This window comes from Oryctolagus cuniculus, chromosome 1, assembly GCF_051225735.1.
Source record: "Oryctolagus cuniculus isolate XC-2025 breed Fujian yellow rabbit chromosome 1, ASM5122573v1, whole genome shotgun sequence".
Lineage (NCBI taxonomy): Eukaryota > Metazoa > Chordata > Mammalia > Lagomorpha > Leporidae > Oryctolagus > Oryctolagus cuniculus.
In genome coordinates, this window is record NC_142867.1 from 116,157,232 (window position 1) to 116,166,156 (window position 8,925).

The 8,925-nt window shown below is 47.2% G+C and overlaps 1 pseudogene across 1 annotated transcript; it reads left to right on the forward strand.

Moving 5' to 3' along the window:
- Positions 1-7,175: 7,175 nt before the first annotated feature.
- LOC138843497 (large ribosomal subunit protein eL19 pseudogene) lies at positions 7,176-7,933 on the forward strand (annotated as a pseudogene). The gene has a single exon (XR_016235549.1). The product of XR_016235549.1 is annotated as a large ribosomal subunit protein eL19 pseudogene (transcript).
- Positions 7,934-8,925: the final 992 nt, after the last annotated feature.

Genomic DNA, 8,925 nt, shown 5'->3' on the forward strand with positions numbered 1-8,925 from the left:
CTATGTGGGAAACCAGGATGAAGTTCCAGGCTTCTGGCTTCAGCCTGGCCCATCCCTTGCCATTTGTGGCCATCTGGGGAGTGAACCAGCAGGTAGAAGAGCTATCTTCCCGCCCCCCGCCCCTGTAGTTCTTTCTTTAAAATAAATAAATGAATATTGAAAGAAAAATCTAATCTTTTAAGTGTCTGGATGATAACAAAAATTGAATTCACAGCTTCCCAGTACCTTTAATGTAAAGTTAGGTCATGGTGGGGCTGGCGCTGTGGTGTAGTGGGTAAAGCTGCTGCCTGTCATGCCTGCATCCCATATGGGTGCCGGTTCAAGTCTCAGCTGCTCCACTTCCAATCCAGCTCTCTGCTATGGCCTGGGAAAGCAGTAGAAGATGGCCCAAGTCCTTGGGTCCCTGCACCTACATGGGAGAACCTGGGAAAGCTCCTGGCTCCTGGCTTCGGATTGGTGTAGCTCTGGCCATTGCGGCTAATTGGGGAGTGAACCAGCGGATGGAAGACCTCTCTCTTTCTCTCTGCCTCTCCTTCTCTGTGTAATTCTGACTTTCAAAATAAGTAAATCTTAAAAAAAAAAAAAAAGCTAGGTCATGGGTGGGAAAGACCATCAATAGAAGCCCTGAAAAGTAGGTTGGGGACCTATGGGAAGGTTCTGATGAAGCTAAGATGCTTAAGCCCAACTTCTCTGCTGAGCCCCCTTTCCCCATAGTCTAGCCTTTCCTCCCCTCGCTAGGGACTGAGTTCATCCTGCCTGGAGAACCTTGGATGACCTTTCCGGAGGCGACCGTGCTGTCTAGGAGCGCTCACCCACCAGACACTCACCTCCACCACCTCTCTCTGAACAGATCAAGTTCTGGCTGGCCCTGGGGGTCAGGTGCAAGGGGGACCCATGGGAGGTGGCACACGCACCAAAAGGATGGCAAGATTTTGACAGTTGTGGTTTTTTTTTTTTTTTTTGACAGGCAGAGTGACAGTGAGAGAGAGAGAGACAGAGAGAAAGGTCTTCCTTTGCCGTTGGTTCACCCTCCAATGGCCGCCACGGCCGGTGTGCTGTGGCTGGCGCACCGCGCTGATCCGATGGCAGGAGCCAGGTACTTCTCCTGGTCTCCCATGGGGTGCAGGGCCCAAGCACCTGGGCCATCCTCCACTGCACTCCCTGGCCACAGCAGAGAGCTGGCCTGGAAGAGGGGCAACCGGGACAGAATCCGGCGCCCTGACCAGGACTAGAACCCGGTGTGCCGGTGCCGCAAGGTGGAGGATTAGCCTAGTGAGCTGCGGCGCCGGCCCTATTTTGACAGTTTTTAAGACAGTTTTATAATTGATTTTATTTTTATTTGAAGTTACTTAATTGACAATTATTGTATGTGATCAAGATTTACACATGATAATTTGATTCATGCATACACTGTGCAGTGATGATGGGGATTTAATAAACCCATCCACCCCAACCCATGCAGTACGTTAGAGCCCGGGGCCTGTTCACTTTATAATCGAGTGTTTGTTCCCTTTGATCAGCATCTTCCCATTTTCTCCATGTCCAGCCACTGGAAACCACTCTTCTTTTTTTTTTTTTTTTTTTTTAAAAAAAAAAAAAAAAGTTTATTTTGCTGCACATTTTTTTTTTAAATTCATGCACAGTTTTTTCCATTACATGCATTCTCCATTAACTCTTTTTTTTTTATCTTTTATTTAATGAATATAAATTTCCAAAGTACGACTCATGGGTTACAATGGCTTTCCCCCCCATACCGTCCCTCCCACCCACCACCCTCCCCTTTCCCACTCCCTCTCCCCTTCCATTCACATCAAGATTCATTTTCGATTATCTTAGTATACAGAAGATCAGCTTAGTATACCTTAAGTAAGGATTTCAACAGTTTGTTCCCACACAGAAACATAAAGTGAAAAATAATAGATGATTTTTTTTTAAATGATGATGAAATCAGATCAGACCTATTGTCGTGTTTAATCCCAGTGAGAGTCAAGTTGGGAATTGATAATTTCTTTTTTTTTTTTTTTTACAGAAGATCAGTTTAGTGTACATTAAGTAAAGATTTCAATCGTTTGCACCCCCATAGAAACACAAAGTGAAATATACTGTTTGAGTACTCATTATAGCATTAAGCCTCAGTGTACAGCACATTAAGGACAGAGATCCTACATGAGGAGTAAGTGCACAGTGACTCCTGTTGTTGACTTTACAAATTGACACTCCTGTTTATGGCATCAGTAATCTCCCTATGCACCAGTCATGAGTTTCCAAGGCTATGGAAGCCCCTTGAGTTCTCCGACTCTTATCTTGTTTAGACAAGGTCATAGTCAAAGTGGAGGTTCTCTCCTCCCTTCAGAGAAAGGCACCTCCCTCTTTGAAGACCTGTTCTTTCCACTGGGATCTCACTCACAGAGATCTTTTTGCCAGAGTGTCTTGGCTTGGAAACCACTCTTCTACACTTTTCTTCTTTGAATTCACAAGATTTTGACAATCTCTACTGAGAAAAATCTGAGAACTATGCATGGGAATGGACAGATCAGCATAACTTTATCAATATGGGTGCACCAGAGATTCTGTATTCAGTGTTTCGGCTTGAATGGTGGGGAACAGCACTAACAGTTTGCTTTTATGATTGAACCTGTGCAGAAGACAGATTTGGAAAATGATAGCTTATCATTGTAAACATAATCAGGTGGTGACATCAGTTGCAGCTGCTGTTTCAGATGTGGTTTCTTTTTTTTTAAGATTTTTATTTATTTATTTATTTATTTGAGAGGCAGAGTTACAGACAGAGAGAGGGAGAGACAGAGAGAGAGATCTTCCATCCACTGGTTCACTCCCCAAGTCCCCAAGTGGCCGCAATAGCCAGAGCTGTGCAGAAAGCCAAGAGCCAGAAGCTTCTTCCAGGTCTCCCATGTGGGTGCAAGGCCCAAGCAATTGGGCCATCCTCCACTGCTTTCCCAGGCACATTGGCAGGGAGCAGGATCAGAAAAGGAGCAGCAAGGACACAAACCAGCACCCATATGGAATGCCAGGCCATACGTGGAGGCTTAGCCCACTATGCCACAGCACCAGCCCCTGGAAGTGGTTTCTTTACTAGAGCACATCAGCATGTCAACTAGGCCCTGGTGTGCACTATTGATCTTGCATTTGCTGCCTACCCCCAATATCTGTTAGTAAAAACCACCAGAAGCATATTAGCATGCTGACAAAGCATACCGTATTGAACACTCAGCATGTTTTTCTATACTTTAACATCTGCATTTTATCTTATGAAGAAGTAAGAGGAGGAAGGGAGAGGAGCTTTGGCCCAAGATTATAGGTAAGTAATCAGGGAAAAGAAGAAATTTAGTGAGACACTGTAATAACAGCATTGACATTTGCAAAGTTTTAAAAAATATACTTGTTAATGTGTTTTCATTTCTCATCTTTCGTTATATGCAACATCCTTCCGTATGTCCAGAGGCTTGATGAGATTTAGAACTTCATGTTAAGGACTTACAGAGAGAAAACTCAAGACATGACTCATGGAAAGTTCCTACCTTTTAGGGGAAGAAATCTATTTAGGACTAAGGGTGAGAAACAACATGTAGGGGAGAGGAGAGAAAAGGAAAATACAAATCGAGAGAAGGAAGGAGGGAGGGGGACTGGTATCACAGGGCAGCAAGTTAAACTTCCTCCTGTGATGCTGGCAGCCCATATGAACGCTGGTTCAAGTCCTGGCTGCTCCACTTCTGATCCAGCTCTCTGCTAATGTGCCTGGGAAGGCAGTGGATGATGACCCAAGGGCTTGGGCCCCTGTCACCACATGGGAGACCCTGAAGGAGATCCAGGCTCTTGGCTTTGGCCTAGCTATTTGGAGAAGTGAATCAGCTGATAGAAGATCTCTCTCTCTCTCCCTCCCTCCCTCCCTCTCCCCCCCCCCCACTCTGCCTTTCAAATAAATAAAATAAATCCTTTTAACAAAGAAAAGGAAGGCGGGCAGGAGGGAGAGAGGAGGGAGTAGGGCACTGGGGTCTGATGTAAATTGCCTGGTGCCCTTCCCTGGCAGCTGTACCTCATGGAGCATGAAGAAGTAGTTTAGGGATGATGGAAGCACCTGGACAAGGCCGGGGGCATTCTGGAGAGGGGAATTCTCATATAGTGAGATTACAGGGAGTACTCTGCAGAGGGAGTAGGAAGGCCGAAGCCACAAATCAAATGTGGCATTTGTCACACGTTCTGGGAATTCGGAGCTATACTCAGCCCTGGGGAGAGGAGGCTTTGCTCTCAGGATGTACTGTCTGATGAGGGTGATTGTTTTTAAACCTACACACTGTGATAATAAATGTAGACAGAAGTTACAAGGGTGGCACCAGTTAGAGAATATGTCTCTGTTTAGTCTTTTTTCTTTTTCTTTCAACCACTGGTTCACTCCCCAGATGGCTGCAGCGGCCAGAGCTGTGCCAATCTGAAGCCAGGAGCCAGGAGCTTCTTCCAGGTCTCCCATGTGGGTGCAGGGGCCCAAGGACTTGGGCCATCTTCCTGCTTTCCCAGGCCACAGCAGAGAGCTGGATCGGAAGTGGAGCAGCCGGGTCTCAAACCAATGCCCATATGGGATGCGAACGCTGCAGGCGGGGGCTGTACCCGCTATGCCACAGTGCAGGCCCCCTCTGTTTAGTCTTAACCATAACTCTGAGGCAACTTATCTCATTCGGATTCAGAGATACCTGTGACCCAGAAATATTTGTAAGACAATGCATTCAGAGGCAGCATGTACGTCTTTTCAGAGTTCTTACAGAAAGTTAAATCATCTCAGTAGAAGAGTGGGTAAAAATCCTTCCCTGTAGGACCTGCCCGTTTCTGTCGTGTAAACACTCCCGCCTGAACTAATTTCAAGCTATCAGTGTGACATTCCTGGACATGGAATTGGGAGAAATGCACACATTGGTCTTGTGAATTCACCCAAGCCAGCACCAGCACACCGATGCTTCTGCCAGTGTCCCTCGTTGTAACCTGGGCTCTACAGCCATCCTCCAGCGAAATGCAAATGAATATGAGGCTCAGAGGGGACAAATGTATTTTCTTGAACGTGTTGGACCCTGATCTGTTTGGAGGATCCCTTTGCATGTCAGGGTTCAGGAAATCTTGGAGTAGAAGGGATGGGGCATGTTCTCAGTCCCCATCCCCCCTACTCTTGTCTGGGAGTGGCTGGTCTGTCTCGGTCCCTGCTTGCAGTCACAACACTACCGAGAGAGGCACCGCTTCCCTGAGAGGGTTTCTATGGCAACCTCGCCCAGCAAAGCACAGCCCTCTAAGCTTCACTGGAAGGTTGCGAGATAAAAATAAATTCCGATTAATCCAAGACTCGTCTATGACTGATTCAGGAATCACCTGAAAACATAAACCCAGGCAGAGGGAAATTTCCCTCTATCCTTTTGCCTTTCTAAAGAAAAATTAAACTCACAAATAAGAACGGATGCTCTGCCTTCATCATCACAGCTCCTGGAAACACAGAGCACCTTGCAGGGGGCTGCATTGTACAGGTAGCTTTTCTCCCAGAGTGTCTCACTCCCTGTGAATCGTGTTGCTAAACAATCTGTGGACTGGCAGTTGACATGGCCCAGTAGGAACACAGGGAAGACAATTCCCAGTTCAGAGTCGATTGCCACAGCCCTGAGACTTGAAAAGTAGCCTTGTAGGCATGAGAGTCAGTGAAACCACCATATGTCTTCATTTTGTTACCTTAATAGAACACTTTTTTTTTTTGACTTCCAAGTGAGCAGTGAGGCTCAAATGAGGTCACAGATATAGAACATTTTTGAAAAAAGAAAAAAAAAAGAGAGAAAACCGCCTATGCACATGTAGGTTGTGGTGATGAGGATTATTAATGTGCCGTGGGCTTGGGAACTGAAGGAGCAGGCAGAGCGAGGCAGTGACTGCATCTCAGCTGATCGATACTCACCAGCCTGAAGCCCCAGCCTGGCTGCACCTGAAGTGCAGACTCGCTCTGTGTTCCCATTACAGAGTGATTTCCTCCTCCTGTCGTTCCGCCCACCCTCCCAGAGATGTTCTCCTCCCCTCTTTCCAAGTCCCCAAGCCCAGATTTGCTCTAGCATGGCCGCTCCTGCTATTTTTTTCTGTGCCTTGGTGTCAGTGAACACAGAGCCTTATTCTACTTGGACTCCAGTCCACTTCCTTGCTCAAGGCATATTGTTTTTCTCTGTAGGTGCCAGGCTTTGCCGCCTTACCTCTGTTCTCTTTGAAGCTATTGTCTCCCTTTTAGGTTTTCTTTCTGTGCTCACCTGCATCTTTACCACAGGAGGAATGTTCTTACAGCCACCAGAGTGGACTGAGAGTCCTTTAAAATCTGAGGGAGGATAGATTTATTTTTGCTTTAATTTAATTTTAGTTTCCTAGTGTTTTTTTTTTAATATTTATTTATTTGAGAGCTTGTTTGGAGGTTCTAGCAGGGGATACCCTTGGCCGAAGACCGGTCCTCCTCTAGTGCGGAAGGTCGTCCTCTTCGACCGAGCGCGCAGCTTCGGGAGGGACGCACATGGAGCGGTGAGGGAGGAAGGGGACACCCGCCTGGCCAGCCAGATCAGCCGAATCAACCCTGGCGATCCATGGGGAGACAGATGTTGCAGCCAGATCGCCCTCACATCCTTGTTTATGTATTTGAAAGTCAGAGTTACACAGAGAGAGAAGGTGAGGCAGAGGGAGGGAGAGAGAGGTCTTCCATCCGCTGGTTCACTCCCCAAATAGCTGCAATGTCCGGAGCTGCGCCAATCCGAAGCCAGGAGCCAGGAGCTTCTTCCAGGTCTCCCATGTGTATGCAGGGGCTCAAGGACTTGGGCCATCTTCTACTGCTTTCCCAGGCCATAGCAGAAGGCTGGACTGGAAGTGGAGCAGCCAGGACTTGAACCGGTGCCCATATGGGATGCTGGCACTGCGGGTGGCAGCTTTACCCACGGTGCCACTGTACAGGCCCCAGTTTCCCTGGTTTTTAAACGTTTTATTTTGAAACAATTAGAGGAGCTGAGGAACTTGCAAAGATGGTACAAATAGTCCTGTGTACTCTTCACCCAGTTTCCAATTGTGCCATCTTATACCAGGGTACTTCAAGAAGTTCAGGGAAAAATGTATTTAAAAGATAAGTGTATTGCGGAATCAAGGTATAGTTTTTTAAATAAAGATTGATTTAGGAGTCCTTTCCTTTCGCCGCCTCGGCCGCAGCCATGAGCATGCTCAGGCTTCAGAAGAGGCTCGCCTCCAGCGTCCTCCGCTGTGGCAAGAAGAAGGTCTGGTTGGACCCCAATGAGACCAACGAAATCGCCAATGCCAACTCCCGTCAGCAGATCCGGAAGCTGATCAAAGATGGGCTGATCATCCGCAAACCTGTGACGGTCCATTCCCCGGGCTCGGTGCCGGAAAAACACCTTGGCCCGCCGGAAGGGCAGGCACATGGGCATAGGTAAGCGAAAGGGTACAGCCAACGCCTGGATGCCGGAGAAGGTGACCTGGATGAGGAGGATGCGGATTTTGCGCCGGCTGCTCAGGAGATACCGTGAATCTAAGAAGATTGACCGCCACATGTACCACAGCCTGTACCTGAAGGTGAAGGGGAACGTGTTCAAGAACAAGCGCATCCTCATGGAGCACATCCACAAGCTGAAGGCCGACAAGGCCCGCAAGAAGCTGCTGGCTGACCAGGCCAAGGCCCGCAGGTCGAAGACCAAGGAGGCCCGCAAGCGCAGAGAGGAGCGCCTTCAGGCCAAGAAGGAGGAGATCATCAAGACTCTGTCCATGGAGGAGGAGACCAAGAAATGAAGAGAAACGACGCCCCCTTCTGTTTGTACATAGCGGCCTTGGGGAAGCCGTGGGTCGGTCATCAAAATAAAACACGTCTTTATCCGCAAAAAATAAAAATAAAAAATAAAAATAAATAAATAAAGATTGATTTATTTAATTATTTATTAAAAAGAAAGACTAGGTAGAGTGACATGGGGAAGAGAGAGAGGCAGAGAGAGAGAGAGGGAGAGTGAAAGAGAGAATGAGAGATATTCCATTTATTAGTTCACTCCCCTTATGGTTGCAACAGCTGAGATTGGGCCAGGCTGATGTTGCAGGTGGCAGCTTAACCTGCTGTGCCACTATGCTGGCCCTTAGTTTTTTCATAATACTTAATTTCTATAAATTTTAAAAAATTGCTTATTTTATCATTTATTTTAGAGACGGAGAGGAAGAGAGCCCTCATCCATTACTTCACTCTCCAAATGCCCACGATGGCCAGGACTAGGCAGGACTAGGCTGGGACAAAGCTGGGAGCTAGTAACTCAATCCAGGTCTCCCATGGGGGTACAAGTAGCCCAATTACTTGAGCTATCTCCACTTCCTCCCAAGGTCTGCGGTAGTAGGAAACTGGAGTTGGGAGCCAAGGATCAAACCCAGGCAAATGAGTCATGGATATCTTAACCAGCATCTTAAATGCTGGATGTGCTGTGTGCCCTTCCATAATTTTTTTGAAGATTGCTCACATAACTGTGATGCAACATAAAACCCAGAAAGTTGACATTGGCATATTGGCATTAACAACAGACCTTGTTGAGTTTTCACCATTTTTAAACTTAGATTAATTTATGTGTTTGTGCATGTATAGTTTTATGCAATTTTATCCGATGTCTACTCTTATGATTAGTCTTCTGAACTGTTTTATTATCACAGGGGAAAACCTTCATGCCACCTCTTTGTGTGGCCGCCTGCCCTCATCCTTTCCCACCCCATCCCATATGGGCACCGGTTCAAGTGCCGACTGCTCCACTTCTGATCCAGCTCTCTGCTATGGCCTGGGAAAGCAGTAGAAGATGGCCCAAGTCCTTGGGCCCCTGTACCCATGTAGGAGATCCAGAAGAAGCTCCTGGCTCCTGGCTTCGGATCAGCGCAGCT